The sequence below is a fragment of the Ornithorhynchus anatinus genome, chromosome 1 (assembly GCF_004115215.2).
Source record: "Ornithorhynchus anatinus isolate Pmale09 chromosome 1, mOrnAna1.pri.v4, whole genome shotgun sequence".
Lineage (NCBI taxonomy): Eukaryota > Metazoa > Chordata > Mammalia > Monotremata > Ornithorhynchidae > Ornithorhynchus > Ornithorhynchus anatinus.
In genome coordinates this window covers 48,751,833-48,769,230 of record NC_041728.1, presented here as the reverse complement: position 1 = coordinate 48,769,230, position 17,398 = coordinate 48,751,833, and the positions used below count along the sequence as shown (strand labels likewise).

The following is a 17,398-nucleotide window of genomic DNA, read 5'->3' as shown; positions in this document are numbered from 1 at the left end:
GAAGTATGACACTTAATTTCTCTGTGGCTCAATTATCTCGTCTATAAAATGGGGATTAAGATTGTGAGCCCCAACTGAGATATGAACTGTGTCTAAAATTGATTAACTGTATCAACCCCAGTGCTTAGTATGGTGTCTGGCACATAGTAAGTTTTTAACAAATACTATTAAAAATAAAGTGCCCAATAAAAGGTGTACAGATAAATAAAAGATCAAAGTGTACAGACAATGCAGAAGAAAGAGGGAGTCAGGGAATGAGGGTTTAACTGGAGAAGGTCTCTTAGAGATGTGACCTTGATAAGGCCTTGAAAGTGTGCAGAGTGGTAGTCTGGTGTATTTGGGTGGGGGAATTCCAGGCCAGAGGGAGGACATGGGAAAGATATGAATGACAAGATGGACAAGATCAGGCACAGTAAGCAGGCTGGGGCTAGAGAACCAAAGTGGATGTTCTGGGCTGCAGTAGGAAATCAGTGAGGTAAGCGAAGATGGAAGAAGCTGATTGAGTGCTTTAAAACCACTGCTGAGGAGTTTCTGTTTGATGTAGAGGTAGACAACACTGGAGGTTCTTGAGGAGTGGAGAAATCTGGACTTTTTTTAGGAAAAATGAACTGGGCAGCAGAATAAAGTATGGACTGGAATAGGAAGGGACAGGATACATGGAGGTCAGCAAGGAGGCCAATGCAGTAGTCAAGGCAGAATAGGACAAGTGCTTGGATCATTGTTGTGGCAGCAGTTTGGAAGGAGAGAAAAGGGCAGATTTTTAACCTGTCATGAAGGTAGAATCCAAAGGATTTGATGGCAGACTAAATGTGTGAGTTGTATAAGAGATTTGAATTGAGGATGATGCTAAGGTTGCAGACTCGTGAGATAGGGAGAATAGTGTTACTGTCTACACTGATTGGAAATGCAGGGGAGGATATAGTCTTGGAGACAAGAGAGGAAGGTCAGTTTTGGTCATGTTTAGTTTGAGGTGTGGGCAGGACATCCAAGTACAGCTGCCTTGAAGGCAGGAAGAAATATGATACTGCAGAGGAAAGAGGACAGAGTGGGAGAGGCAAATTTGAGAATCATCTGTGTAAAGGTGGTAGTTGAAGTCATGGGAATGAATGAGTTCTCCAAGGGAGTGGGTGTAAATGAATAATGAAAGGGGACCCAGAACTGTGCATTGAGAAACCCCACTACCAGAATGTGGGAGGCAGTGAAAGACCCTGCAACAGAGTCAAAGAAGGAGCCATCAGAGAGATAAAAGTTAGAGAGATTCAATCAAACACAGGCTTAGACCATGTCACATATCAGTGAATTATTTGTGTTGAAAACAGGTGGCACACCAATCTGGTATATTACAATCAGAAGAAAGAAGACTTTTCTCAGGCACAGGCAATGAGAAAATGATGATGCCAACAGGCAGATTCGATATGGATCAGCTCAGCCAGATCATCTTTCTGTACGTCCTGTATGGAGATAGGATGCCAGTTGCACATTGGTCTTTTTTCATGGATAAAATGCCACTGCTACTACCAATCATTCTCAGTCCCTATTTCCAGTGCCTAGTACAAATGAGCACTTAATCTGTTTTGCTGAATAAGATATATGATTTGAACAGTGACTGAATCTGCAAACAGAGCCAGTTTTACACATTTGCGTTGCTATCAAATGCGGTATTAAATACTTTGTTTAGCAAGTAAAGCTAGCATGAATTGATAAAAAGAGTTTCTCAAAAGAAAAAAAAATATTTAAAAACAATAATTTGACTACAAGGTTTTGGCTAATTTAAAAGTTATCTTCTGAAGTAATCAAACCATAGAAATCAAAACTTTATTTTTTTCTTTACAAGCTCCTTATGTCCACAGATTTCATTCCTAAATAGTCAAGAAAGAGAAAGATTTAATCTGTCAACCATATCTATATCCATCTACCTATCTATATCTAGATATAAAATGGAGGGGATTAAAAATAGAATTGTACATTGTTGAAAGCCATAGATTGTGAAATTTTTGGTTTGTGAATTCTTTGAGGGCAGGCAAGACATTTCCTTGTTACTGTACTTCTTAAAAAAAGTGTGATAAAGCTTGGAAAAATTGCAAAGCAACATCTTAATGTAAATGAAATAGGTGGTAATAACATAAATTAATGTTGACAACACATTACAGATAGAAAAAATACATTGTTATAATATTGTAATTACATTTCCCATATGGTTTTATTGAGGGGTTGGAGAAGGAAGAAGAGAAACAGGAAGGAAAAGCACATGGGTATTCTCCTCCCATATCCCAAATCTTACTATTTTTATGATAGTACTCTAACTGTCCCTCACTCGTGATTCTCCCAGCATTGATTTATTCTTCATTCCTGGAAGTTGACTGAGAAAAATAGCCCAGTGGAAAAATCATAAGCCTAGGAGTCAGTCGCCTGCCTTCTATGTGCCTTGGGCAAGTTACTTGGCTTCTCTGTGCTTCAGTTTCTTTATCTGTAAAATGGGGATTAAATCACTTTTATCCCACCTATATAGAATTTGAGTTACAAGTGGGACAAGGTCTGTGTCCAACCTGATTAACTCTATCTACCCCTGAGCTTAAAACAGTGCTTGACACATAATAAGTGTTTTCACAAGTTATGTGAAGGAAACCTCTTTCATCCTCTCTGCTTTGCCCCATCACACTATGCCCCCTTCTAGCCTGATTAACTCTCCCATCTTCCTTCCCATGCCATTTTTGAACTCCTCTAGTCTGTAAGCTCCTTGTGAGCAAAGATCATGTAAATCCACTATTTTGTATAGTATTCTCCCAAGAGTTTAGTGCACACAGTAAAACCACTGATTAGTTGTTTCTTTTATTGACTATTCATTCACTTGTATTAAGCTTTGATATCTATTCACTTCCTCTCAACTATATCCTATTTGTTCATTTATGCTTCCTTCCTCCCTCACAATGATTTGTGAACATGTCACAGGAAGGGATTTTTCTTTCATCTTTCTCCCCCTTGGTGTATTCCTCAAGCCCCCAAAATCTTCCTGTCTGCTGACAGTAGGATTTCATACCTCTCATTCCTTAAGCTACTAACCTAATTCCTATTAGAGTAGATGGATCAAGAAATAGCAGTGCATTAACACATCTTCCTTCTATATTCATTCATTAACAGTATTTATTGAGTGCTTACTGTATGCAGAGCACTGTAATAATGTTGGTATTTGTTAAGTGCTTACTATGTGCCGAGCACTGTTCTAAGCGCTGGGATAGACACAGGGGAATCAGGTTGTCCACGTGGGGCTCACAGTCTTAATCTCCATTTTACAGATGAGGTAACTGAGGCACCGAGAAGTTATGTGACTTGCCCAAAGTCACACAACTGACAAGTGGCCGAGCCGGTATTCGAACTCATGACCTCTGACTCCAAAGCCTGTGCTCTTTCCACTGAGCCACGCTGCTTCTCCTACTGTACTAAGCACTGGGGAGAGTACAATTCAACAATAAACAGACACATTCCCTGCCCCCAACATATGCGATTTATTTTGTGTCTGTCTCATGTTAGATTGTAAACTCTTTGAAGACAGAGATCCTGACTTGTAACTCCAAGGACTTATTTCAGTGCTTTGCTTAGAGTTAGATGCTCAATAAATTATTTTGATTGATTGAATGGGAAGACTGTCCTTAACAGACTCTTGTATATAGGAAGGGAATTCTATTCCCAGCAGTATCATCTTCAAATAAAATATTTTTTGATGCATCTGGTAAGCATCCCATAAATAATGTTAATAATGAGTACAGTTTTGAATGACTCTGCTACAGTGATGGAGTTAGTTTGCGTTTGCTTTGGCTGATTTGCTGATTTTGAAAGCGTGTCCATGAGTCATATGTCATCTTGGAAACTAATTTTTCAAGATGACAAAAACCCCTGGTCATTTCCAATACAATACATGGCAATGAACATATCAGATATCAAATAGATTCAGTCAATAGTATTTATTGAGCACTTACTATGTGCAGAGCACTGTACTAAGCACCTGGAATGTACATTTTGGCAACAGATAGAGACAATCCCTGCCCATTGACGGGTTTACAGTCTAACTGGGGGAGACAGACAAAAACAATAGCAATAAATAGAATCAAGGGGATGTACATCTCATTAACAAAATAAATAGGGTGATAAAAATATATACAAATGAGCGGACGAGCACAGTGCTGAGGGGAGGGGAAGGGAGAGGGGGAGGACCAGAGGGAAAGGAGGGGAAAATGGGGCTTAGCTGAGGGGAGGTAAAGGGGGGGACAGAGAGGCAGCACAGGGAAAAGGGGAAGCTCAATCTGGAAAGGCCTCTTGGAGAAGGTGGGCTCTCCGTAGGGCTTTGAAGTGGGGAAGAGAGTTAGTTTGGTGGAGGTGAGGAGGGAGGGCATTCCAGGACACTGGAGGACGTGGGCCAGGGGTTGATGGCGGGATAGGCGAGAACGATGGACGGTGAGGAGGTGGGCGTCAGAGGAGCGGAGCCTACAGGATGGGCAGTATAAAGAGAAAAGGGAGGAGAGGGCAAGGTGAGGGAGAGCCTTAAAGCCTAGAGTGAGAAGTTTTTGTTTCATGTGGAGGTTGATAGGCAACCACTGGAAGTTTTTAAGAAGGGGAGTGACATGCCCAGAGTGTTTCTCCAGGAAGATGAGCTGGGCAGCAGAATGAAGAATAGACTGGAGCGGGGAGAGACAGGAGGAAGGGAGATCAGAGAGAAGGCTGACACAATAATCCAACCGGGATGTTATGATAGCCTGTACCAGTAAGATAGCCGTTTGGGTGGAGAGGAAAGGGTGTATTTTGGCAATATTATAAAAGTGAGACTGGCAGGTCTTGGTGAAGGATTGGATGTGTGGGATGAATGAGAGAGCCGAGTCAAGGATGACACTAAGGTTGCGGGCTTGAGAGACGGGAAGCATGGTCATAACATCCACAGTGATAGGGAAGTCAGAGGACAGGGCTTGGGAGGGAAGATAAGGAGCTCAGTTTTGGACATGTTGAGTTTTAAATGGTGGTCAGACATCCAGGTAGAGACATCCTGGAGGCAGGAGGAGATACAAGCCTACAGGGATGGGGAGAGGACAGGGGCAGAGATGTAGATTTGAGTGTCATCTGCATAGAGATGATAGTTGAAGCCGTGAGAGCAAATGAGTTCACCAAGGGAGTGAGTGTAGATGGAGAACAGAAGAGGGCCGAGAACTGACCCTTGAGGAACTCCTACAGTTAGAGGATGGGAGGGGGAGGAGGAGCCTGCGAAGGAGACCGAGAATGAACGGCCAGAGAGATAAGAGGAGCTTGGTCCATGAAGCCAAGATGAGATTAGATGTGGAGGAGAAGGGGATGGTCTACAGTGTCAAAGGCAGCTGAGATGTCAAGGAGGATTAGGAGAGAGTAGGAGCCATTGGATTTAGCAAGAAGGAGGTCTTGGGTGACCTTTGAGAGAGTAGTCTCGGTAGAGTGGAGGGGATGGAAGTCAGATTGGAGGGGGTCCAGGAGAGAATTGGAGTTAAAGAATTCTAGGCAGCGAGTGTAAATGACTTGCTCTAGGAGCTTGGAAAGGAAGGGTAGTAGGGAGATAGGGCGATAACTGGAAGGGGAAGTGGGGTCAAGAGAGGGTTTTTTTAGGATGGGGGAGACATGGGCATGTTTGAAGGCAGAGGTGAAGAAGCCATTGGAAAGTGAGCGGTTAAAGATAGAAGTTAAGGAGGGGAGGAGGGAAGGGGTGATGGTTTTTATAAGATGAGCAGGAATGAAGTCCAAAGCACAGGTGGAAGGGGTGGCACTTGCAAGGAGAGAGATCTCCTCTGAGGATACTTCAGGGAAAGAAGGAAAAGTAGGGGAGAAGGTTGGGAGGCGGGGGGAGGCAGAAGGGGGAGGGGTGACTTTGGGGAGCTCAGACCTGATTGTGTTAATTTTCGTGATGAAGTAAGTGGCCAGATCGTTGGGGGTGAGGGATGGTGAAGGAGGAGGAACAGGGGGTCTGAGGAGAGAATTAAAGGTCTGGAATAATTGGCAGGGGTGACTCCACTGTTAGTTTTCATTCTTAAAGCTGACTGCCAACTATATCTGTCACAACTCTAGTCTACGCATGATTGTTATAATTCACAAGTAAATCAATCATATTTGCAGAACACTGTACTAAGCACCTGGGAGAGTACAATACAGCAGAATTAGCAGACATGTCCCCTGCCCATAATGAGCTTACAGTTCAGTTCTGGGAAGAAATGAATCACATTATGCAATTGCTGATTGAATGAAGCAAGGATATGCTTCTGCTCTATCATACTGGAAATATTCATTCTTAGGATACAAATTAGTTTTTGAACATGTGTCATGTTGAAATATTGTAAATTGCTAGAAACTTTACCATAAGAAAATTCTCATAGGTTGGATTGCTTATTTTATATTAAAAATTACCTAAAATTATGAGTTCAATCCTGGATGAGTCATATAGGCACTTTAATGTGTTTATTGTCAGAGAGTTTTAACAATAGGGCAGTTAACCTTTGTACTTCATCAGAAGTAAAATGGATGCCTCAAGTCACCCTGGTGACTCCATCTGGCAATTCTGTACTCCTTTACATACATAAACTTCTCCCACTCCATTTCCCCCACCTTCCTTATTTTTCCAATTTCCACAGATCTCCTGTGGGTCCCGTCTGAACCTCAAAGCCCAAACTAGTGTCAAAAATAAGTATAGGATTGCAAAGTCTAAACAAATGTGTTATAAAGCTGACACATAAATTTAGAAATGTTGCAAATGTCATTCATTTTAATTTGGAATGTCTTAGGTTTATGAACTGCCGGTATGTAACCCATGTCTGAAGAAAACAATTATCACCAATTTTGGGTCCCTCCTATTTCAGGTATCTTCACTACTTTCATATTTAGGAGCTAGATTTTACCCATCCTAGTTTTTTTCCCCTGAATACTGAATACTGATGCTCCATGCTTTTGCACACCTGCCATGTGTTTTCCTGGATAGGTGCCCTTCACTGTGTTGTGAAGTGCTTGCATTTCCTTATCTATATCTCTAGTTGTCAGTATAGACATACATTCTAAGTACATACCTATTCAAACTGTTATGTGCATACTTCTAGTTCTTTCTAATCTTTGTCAAAAAAGAATGCTTTAAAGAGATGATATTTATTACACATACTGTTTAATTTTCATTTCACAGAGCATAATGGAACTGTTCCAGTTACAGTATCAGTTTCCATATTCTGCTTTAGTAAGAAGGAAATGAGTGGGACTCTCTTAATAAGTTTTATTGGGAACATACTGAAATGATTCTGCCATGTAATGCTCGTTTGCAACTGGAGACTGCATCTTTCTTTCTGATCCGTAGTTCCTCTAAAGAAAGCTTGTTTCTGAAGCCCAGCTCTGGGCACTGGTGCTTCGGAGGAAGCATAAGACTTCTCCTAGGACAGAATAAGTGAGTATGGCTAGTGTTAGCTGGAGGGTAGAGGTGAGGTGGCTTCCTCCACTGAAATAGGAAGTCAGAGAGAGGTCGATTTTCTGAATAGGTAGCAGAAAAAAATAGTTCTGTAGGGATGGAATGGGTTAAACTTTAGCTAAAAGTTACCTTTTAGCAGAGAAAGGACATTATTTCACCTCCTCCAGATCCACTCTACTAGCTGCTTTCTGCCTTTTTATGTGCTAAATTAATTTATATGCTTCCTTTATATCGGAAGTTATACATATATATCCGCATGCATATGCATTATATATCTATACATGCATATAAGATAAGTGAGTCTGTGGTGGGTCCATTGAAGAGGACAGTAGCATTAATTAGTTTAGTCAATTCTTTCTGAAATATCAATCAAAATTTAGCAGTTGAGTAATTTCTCAACCCTGAATTAATTTCCTAGGCTTTATTTTTAATGGTATTTGTTAAGCTTTTACTATGTGCCTGGAACTGTACTGGGGTAGATACAAGTTAATCTGATTGGACACAGTCTGTGTCACACATGGGGCTCATAGTCTTATTCTCCATTTTACAAATCAGGTAACTGAGGCACAGAGAAGTTAAGTGGTTTGCCCAAGGTCACACAGTAGACAAATGATGGAGTCAGGATTAGAAGCAAGGTCTTCTGACTCCTAGGCCCATGCTCTTTTCACTAGGTCACACTGCTTCCCATTAGACTACACTGCTTTATCTTCAAAGTGTTAGATGGACTGTAGCTGATATATGTTGACAATGACAACAAATATCCTATCCTATCTTATTGATCTAGTACTGTTCAGATATCTTATTTTCAATAATATTTACTGAATACCTGTTCTGAGTAGTGTTTGCATTTGTTAAACACAGAAGACTGTATTAGGTACTTGGGAGCATACACTACATCACAAAGAAACAAACGTTTGCCCCTTCTCCAACCAAACTGCTTCCACGTTAGTACAGTTATTTATCCTGTCTTGCCTAGATTACTGCATCAGCCTCCTTTCTGACCTCCCAGCCTTCTGCCTCTCCCCACTGCAGTCCATACTTCACTCTGCTGCCCTGATTATCTTTCTACAGACGTATTTAGGGCATGTAACCTTCCTCCTCAAAACGTCCAGTGGTTACCTATCCACCTCCATATCAAACAAAAACTCCTCACCATTGGCTCTAAAGCATTCCATCACCTTGCCCCCTTCTACCTAACCTTCCTTCTCTCTTTCTACAACCCAGCCCACATACTTCGCTCCTCTGCTGCTAACCTTCTCACTGTGCCTCGATCTTGCCTGTCTAGTCACTGACTCCTGGTCCATGTCCTACCTCTGGCCTGGAAGACCCTTTCTCCTCAAGTCCACCAGACAATTACTCTCCCCCACTTGACAGCCTTACGGAAAGCACATCTCCTCCAATAGGATTCCCAGACTAAGCCCCACTTTTCCTCATCTCCTACTCCCTTCGCATCATCGATACTTGTTCCTTTTGCTCTTCCTCCCTCTCCCCACCCCACATAACTTACGTATACATCTGTAATTTTATTTATTATATTGATGTCTGTTTACTTGTATTGATGTCTGTCTCCCCCACCTCTAAACTGTGAGCTCATTTTGGGCAGGGAATATCTCCTCTTGTTGTACTTTCCAAGAGCCTAATACAGTGCTATGCATACAGTAAGTGCTCAATAAATACAATTGAATAAATTAATAAAAGGAATTGACAGTCCAATCTTCTCAGTATTAGCAGCGACAGTATTTATTGCATGACTAAGATGTGCAGAGCATTATACTAGGCCTTTAGGAGCATATATTAGAAATAAAAATGGTCATCCTTGTCCTAAGGGTGTCAGTCAGTCTTACTGGAAAGTCAAGTTAGTTAAGATTATGGAATTTGATGAGAAGCTGGGTTCTTCCAATCTGGAAGAAGAAGAGATGCTTATTATGTAATTTATGAACCATCAATCCCTGCTCCAGCCTGCTCCAGTGGGAAGCCATCTCAAGCTTTAGTATGTTGGGCAGGCTGAGACAGTGACTGGCTGTTGTACTCTGAGTCATGAGGAGACTGAAACTCCTTCTTCTCTAGTCACTACTTCATTGTACTTGCATTTATCACCATTAGACTTGTCCTTCATGTTGGTTTCTTTTGGTCATTTAATATTTCCTTATATATCTGTTACCAATCTTCCCCTTTTATGCTTAGATTGTGAGCCTCAGGATGTAAGTTTCATTTTTGGCAGTGTATTATTTCCCTGGATTTATTTAGTATGGTGCTTTGCTGAGAGTAGGAATTCAATAAATATTACTACTATTATGAACAAAAGTGGCACAGATTACAAACTACATAAGATAAAAGAGTAACAGCATTAATACTAATGACAAACAGAAAAGTGAGCAAGTAATTGAATGAGTAGGTAACAAATGAGTTAGCAGTGATATATTCTCATATACGTTTAATTATATGCTTATTTATTTTTTCATGTATATGTGTATGTATGGGTGTGTATGCATGTTTGTATATATTCAAAGAAAACATCAGTGATGGTTAAGTTGACCTTATGAATGCACTTGTGGCTCAAAAAGCTAATATGGGATCCACAGTCCCTAGCACGTTTTGCACACACAAATGCTATTCCCTGTTATGTGTCATGTTTTATGCTTGCAGCCATTTTCTCTTTTCTTCATTGTCTTTTTCCTTATGAAGCTTATGCTCAAAGAGAGGCACTTTCTCACTTGCAGTTCTTTCCTCAGCAGCTGACTCCCACTTTTCAGTTGAGATGTAGCCTTGTCTGAGGTTTTCTTCACTACATCCTTTTAAGGATTCCTCTTCCCTTCCCATTGTCAGCTTTCCCTACAGCAGTTGTTTGGGTGTCCAGCTGTTCATTCTCCTCTCGTGTTCCTCCCAGTGTAGTTGTGTTTAGGTGAGCAGAGCTTTGATGATAGAACTACTTGCCAGAACTTCATTGTTCATGATCTTGTCTTGCTATTTTATATTGAGAATGACCTATAAATGATGCTGATGGAACTGCTCAGGAAGCTGGTTGGGGCAAAAGGATGTGATCTAGATCTCTTAGTTCTAGAGAATATTAGACAGCACTTTAGGGAGGCTGCATGGCCTAGTGGATAGAGCACAAGTCTGGGAGTCAGAAGGACATAGGTTCTGTGCTGTAGCTGCTTCTAGGCTCCAGCAGCTCAGAACTGAGTCCTCTTCATCCCATTAGGAAGCAGCCCAGATACTTGGGTCAGCATCACCCATAGCATGCACCAAGGTTCCTCATAAAGCTTCCCAGTTGTCAGACAGAAGACCCTTGAAATCCCAAAGAAACATCTGGGATCAAGTTCCTTCAGAAACTCAAATATTGATTTAAATTAATTGATTCATTGATTTAAGCCCAAGCGGAGCATTTTCCTACTGGACTTTTCAGCCAGCACACATAGTATTGGACCTGGTAAATCAGAGAAGGTTGATGACAGATTGTCTGAAACAGAATGACTAACTGTATGCTAACTAAATGCAATCCACAGTGAATCCCAAATCAGAGTTGATCAGTTATGTCAACTTTAATCCTACTGTTTGTGCTGCTGTGGAGGTTCTCCTTCCTCTGATGGGACCCTCAGCCCCACAGCATTTATGTAGAAATCCCTATACTCTGCCATGTATCCTATCTGTAATTTATTTCAGTGTCTGTCTCCCCATCTGGACTGTAAACTCTTTGAGAGCAGGGATCATATCTACCAACTCTTTTGTATTGTACTCTCCCAAGTGCATAGTACAAAGTTCTGCACATAGTGTTCAGTAAATACCATTCATTGATTGGTTTACCTGGTCACAAAAGACCCCACTATATGTCCAAGGTTCATATCAAGCAAATATTTCCTTATAATTACATGGGACAGGTCATGAGAGGTTAGAGGAGATGGTGGGGTTATAAAAAGATTCAAATCATTTAAAGTTTAACATAGAATGTACACTAATATTACTGAAAGTACTGTCACCCATCAAAAAAAGAAAATGAAACAAGGATTCTATTTATCGTACACATTTTGCACCAACCTCCATTTTCAACTGATTGCGTGAAGGGAATGGACTCTTCAGGAGTTTGGAATTAGTTCAACATAGTCCTCCAGCTCAGATGGATGTTTTTAATGGAGCTGCTGGTTCTTAAATTAAAACTGAACTTTAATGTATTAGTTGAAGGTGGGTAGTCACCTTAGGTGTGATCCACTCAAAAGCTCTCTTGCTATTTTTAGATGTTCTCAGATGTAAGACAGGGGTCTGTCATTCTCTGGTCTCAGCCTTATCAAGGATTTAATAAATCTGTGATTTACTTAATTTATCATTTTCATTCCACTAACTTGAAAATCTCAATTTTCAAATCAAAAATCTGTTTCTAAATGTATAATGGAGTTGTGCTAATCAGATTTTTCCACTACCTTAGGAGTGTGGTCTAGTGGAAAGAACATGGGCCTAGGAGTCACAGCATCTGGGTTCTATTCCCCACTTTGCCACTTGCCTGCTATGTGACCTGGGGTAAATCATTTAACATCTCTGTGCTTCAGTTTCCTCATCCGTGAAATTGGGATTCAATTCCTGTTGTATTTCTTACTTACACTGTGGGACCTAATAATGTTGTTATTTGTTAAGCGCTTACTATGTGCAGAGCACTGTTCTAAGTGCTGGGGTAGACACAGGGGAATCAGGTTGTCCCACATGGGGCTCACAGTCTTAGTCCCCATTTTACAGATGAGGTAACTGAGGCACAGAGAAGTTAAGTGACTTGCCCACAGTCACACAGTTGACAAGTGGCAGAACTGGGATTCGAACTCATGACCTCTGACTCCAAAGCCCATGCTATTTCCACTGAGCCACGTAATTATCTTGTGTTTACCCCAGTGCTTAGTACAGTGTTTGGCACATAGTAAGCCCTTAACAAACACCGTTAGTATTATCTTGGTGACTATTTCATTATCCCTGGCCTCCATTTTCCATTCATTTTTATTGTAAACCATTTTCCCTTACCTCTTTCCATCATTTGTAACCAAGTCAGGTATTTTAATAATAATAATGTTGGTATTTGTTAAGCACTTACTATGTGCAGAGCACTGTTCTCAGTGCTGAGGTAGACACAGGGGAATCAGGTTGTCCCATGTGGGGCTCACAGTCTTAATCCCCATTTTACAGATGAGGTAACTGGGGCACAGAGAAGTGAAGTGACTTGCCCACAGTCACACATTTCATTGATTTTGGGTGCATGAACAAATATCAATGCCCCTATTTTCCTACAAGAAAAAAGATTCTCATCCACCATCTTCCACTGAGAAATATACATACCTCTATTCAGCCTATGACCTGGATAGTATTCATCTAAAGTACTGCTACTTTGGTCTCCATTTATTTGGAGAAAGAGAAAGAGAGAGAGAGACAGAGACAGGGAGAATTTCAGAAAGCAGTCTGTACCCCATCTCTTTTAATAGACAGTTATGCTCTACCCCATCTAATATTAGGGTGTGATGAGGAGAAAACAACAGGCAAGGATAGATTTTGGTGCCTGGACCAAAAATCGTTGAAGTAATAGGGAAGGGGGGGTGCTTCTGACAGTACTCTGGTGGGGGAGGGGATCCCATCCAGATTTATGGACTCTTAAATCCCACACTTCCTTTGCACTACTCTAACACTGTGTCTCTGCTTTGATTAAGTGAACTGCCAAAATTGAAACCAGGCTTGGTGATGCTGATTACAAACTAAATCTAGGTCTGCATTAATAAAAGCATATCAAATGACCCAGATTTATTCTAAAGTAGCACTTCATTACACACCATATTCTTCCATTTCATCTTATATTTTGGATAGAGACTAAAGAGATTATAACAAGCACACTGAAGAACTGAGAAAACTGGTTGATCTAAGAGAAGCAGTGATTATTTTTCTATTGCCAAAGCAACATTAAGTCACTGAGGCTTTTTTTCTGATTCAACTCAAATAGGTACATCTTATATGACTCAGGGAGACCACTCAGTTCAAACAGAGTCTCCTTGAAGGAGTAACAAAATGTGCTCATGCTCAAATTAGTGTAGAGGGAGGAAGTAGTCTCTTTTTACAGTTGTTTACCAGTATCACAGTTCTTACTTCCCACTGCCCTTCACAAGACACATTGCTCTCTCCACTGTGGGGCTGGGAAGTAGATTTCATTAACAAACCCAAGGTCACAGGTGGTTTTGCACCAAAGCATAATTAAATTGTATTGAATGAATTAAAATGGTTAGCAAATAAGGTCTCCTTAGTCCAAGCTGAATAGGACAGATAGAATGCAATCCCATGTTCAGATCACAGCCAGTGTGCATTTTTGCTAGGGGAAATTAATCTGGAGAGCAATCACTTGATCATCCCTGACTATGAATTCTTAGTTGAAATTATTCCTCTGTCACCCTGGGATGAGAAAGCCAATCATTCATAATTAGCAGGTCATTTATGTAGCCACATTTATGCCAGTCACGGAGTTGATGCCGAAAGAAAGAAACCCCTCTCGTTGGATAAAATTGACATGTGTGCCTGGGAAAGAACATGCTGATCAAAAACAATTAAGGGGAAAGGGAAGTTATTAAAGATGAAGAGGGCCACTTAATTGGATTGCTCAACTTGGGGAGGCTTTATTTGGGGGTGGGGGAATGGATTTTCAGAGAGGCCACAGCAGCTGCTCTCTCCTTCTTTGAGAGATATGATCCATAGACAGCCAGGCTCTGGCAAAGGGAGCAACATTTAAGATGACTTACTGCAGACTAGACAACGTGGAAACAAAAGAGATGATGTGCTGTATACCCTCCAGCAAAAAAAAAAATACATTATTTTCAGAGTCTGATGCTTGATTGAATAGCGAAATGGATCCATGTGGAAGGAGAGGGAACAAAGGGAGCCAGCAGAGCACCAGCTGCAGGGAAGATAGGCACTAGGAAGAGAATTACTTATGACCCAGACAATTAACTACCTGAAATCAGACATCTGATAGTTTCCATATTCTATAGGATGACCTCCTATAAAAGTTGTACTTCTAATAGATCTGTGAACCTTTTTTTTAATACAGGTAGCTTTGTGATGACATAGAGTGCATGCTTTGGAAAGATTTGGGTCATTAATGATCATACATGATTTAAAAGACCAATTTCAGTTCTCCCAGACAACAGCAGTTTGCTGTCACCATGTAATAAGAACAGAACAGAGATGTTTAATGAGATAGAGACAGCTTCTTTGTAAATCATTTTTGGGAGACAAACAAAAGGATATATTGCCTTATCAAATCAACCTTGGTTCCCCCCCATCTTTATGGCTATTACCGTTTTTCCTTTCCTACTGATTCCCATGAGAAGTGTGGTGGTCTTTTACCCACTTGTGCTTTGGACCTCGGGACATTCAGACATCTTTCACTGACCCTGATGGGGAGTCCCATGTCTGTTTCCACAAGACAGTGTTTCCAGAGCAAAAGAGATTTTCACATGAATGAGATTTCCCAGAATTTCTCAGACTATCTGGACAAAATCTTATCCAAATCATTCTGCTAAGAAAACTTTGCATCGGCGTATTGTATTGCCCTTGGAAATCATCCTTCCACTTCTCCCCAACTCCTCCATTCCCAGAAGCAACCAGGAGAGGAAAGGAGGGATAAAGGGCTATCCTATGCTTTTGTAGCAGGTGATAATGGGTGGGAGAATGGAAGCTACCCCCACCCCAATTTGAGAGTACTGGTTTGGGCTGACAGAAAGGCTGGACTTTACCCAGTCAGAAATACCCTTGAAATTTCCTCCCCATATCCCAGGACACACTGAAGAAGTCCAATTCATAAATTACTCTGGTTTTTACTCTTCTGGCACTGATTCAGTACCTGCTGGTCAAATAGATTAGGTATTGCTGCTTCTCATTCATTTTTAGACTGTGGAAAATGCCGTTCATTAGTTATCTGCAGATCATTGCCATTGGCCAGCTGGGTGACCTTGGTCACCTAGTCAGTCAACTCTCCCTCCTGTCTTACACCACTGCAGTGGGAAAGACACAAGCAGCCACAGACAGCATCCCACCTCCATGAAATACAGAGTCCTGAGCAGGATGGGACAGCTGCTGAAATTACTCTGATTTGCTCCCTTAATTCATCCCCCCTCCCAGCCCCACAGCACCTATGAACAAAACTGTAATTAATTTATTTATATTAATGTCTGTCTCCCCATTTACACTGTAAGCTCACTGTGGGCAGGGAATGTGTCTGCTTTGCTGTTATAGTGTACTGTCCTGTTTGTTACAGTGCTCTGCACACAGTAATTTCTCAATTAGTAGGATTGACTGAAGCTGTGATGGTCACTGTGGCTACCGATGTGACTCTTGCACTTGGATCTAGTCCTTTCGGGATTTGGTATTTGGTATTTGTATCACCTTCAGCCCCACTACACATATGCATATCTATAAACTATTTATATTAATGTCTGTCTCCCCTCTAGTTTGTAAGCTCAGTTGTGGGCAGGGAACATATCTACCAACTCTGTTGTATTGCACTCTCCCAAAAGCTTAGTACAGTGCTCTGCACATAGCAAGCACTCAATAAATGCCACTGATTGATCAATTAGACTCTGAGCCACAAGGATCCTGAACTTCTGCTTCTCTAGCCACAGTAACCTAATGCTTTTTTGTTTTCTTTGTCTATTTGACTGTCTTTTGTGTTTTACTGTTTTATTAGTTCATTTTTGTGTCCATCGCAAGTCTCTTCTTCTTACTTTCTTCTTAAATGTTGATCCCTCTGAGGGCCGGAGACTGTGTCTTACTTTCACCCAGAGATTTGTTCTTAGCACTTATCTTAAGCTGTTGAGTCATCTCTGACCCATAGTAATTCCTTGGACACGTCTCTCCCAGAATGCCCCACCTCCATCTGCAATCGTTCTGGTTGTGTATCCATAGAGTTTTCTTGGTTAAAAATATGGAAGTGGTTTACCATTGCCTGCTTCTGCGCAGTAAACTTGAATCTCCACCCTCGACTCTCTCCCATGCTACTACTGCCCAGCACAGATGAATTTTGACTTGTAGCAGATTGTTTTCCACTCTCTAGCCACTGCCCAAGCTAAGAATGAAATGGGTTTGCTTCTGCTTACCTATCCCTTCGGTAGCCAAGGCTGGTAGAGTACTGGGAACTCTCCAGGTGTGATTCTGAGAGGGTTCTTAGTACTTAGTACAGTACTTTATACATGTAAGTGCCTAACAAATACTTATGTATCTGTGATCTGTTGCAGAGGCAGCGTGACTCTGGGGAAAGAGCACAGGCTTGGAAGTCAGAGGTCATGGGTTCGAATCCCGGCTCTGCCACTCAGCAGCTGTGTGACTGTGGGCAAGTCACTTAACCTCTCTGTGCCTCAGTTACCTCATCTGTAAAATGGGGATGAAGACTGTGAGCCTCATGTGGGACAACATTAGAACTTAGAACAGTGCTCTGCACATAGTAAGCACTTAACAAATATCAACATTATATGAAGGGGGAGAGAGTTCCAGGCATGAGGGATGACATGAGCAAGGGGTCAATGACGTGAAATAAGACTAATGCAAAATAAGTTGGTGTTAAAGTTGAAAAGTGTTTGGGCTGGACTGGGATTTGCTATGGCAGTGGGGAGATGGAGTCTCCATTTGGTGTAGGGGGTGTGGCCTAGAGGTGGCCAATCTGCTCCTGGCAAACGGCCCACATCATCAGGACCTACTGGAGCTCTTGCATCAGCATGGGCTCCTCCCTTCATCCCGCCTCCCAACTCTGAGCACTTGTCATGCAAGAAGATAGTGAAGCAGCGTGGCTCAGTGGAAAGAGCACGGGCTTGGGAGTCAGAGGTCATGAGTTGGAGTCCCAGCTCTGCCACTTGTCAGCTGTGTGACTGTGGGCAAGTCATTTAATTTCTCTGTGCCTCAGTTACCTCATCTGTAAAATGGGGGTTAACTGTTAGCCTCACG

General features: G+C 41.6%; 1 non-coding gene across 1 annotated transcript; it reads right to left on the bottom strand.

The window, feature by feature from the left end:
* Window positions 1-16,484: 16,484 nt before the first annotated feature.
* LOC114817263 lies at window positions 16,485-16,622 on the bottom strand. Its single transcript, XR_003765117.1, has one exon. It is a non-coding gene; the product is annotated as a small nucleolar RNA SNORA7 (small nucleolar RNA).
* Between the last annotated feature and the right edge of the window lie 776 nt (window positions 16,623-17,398).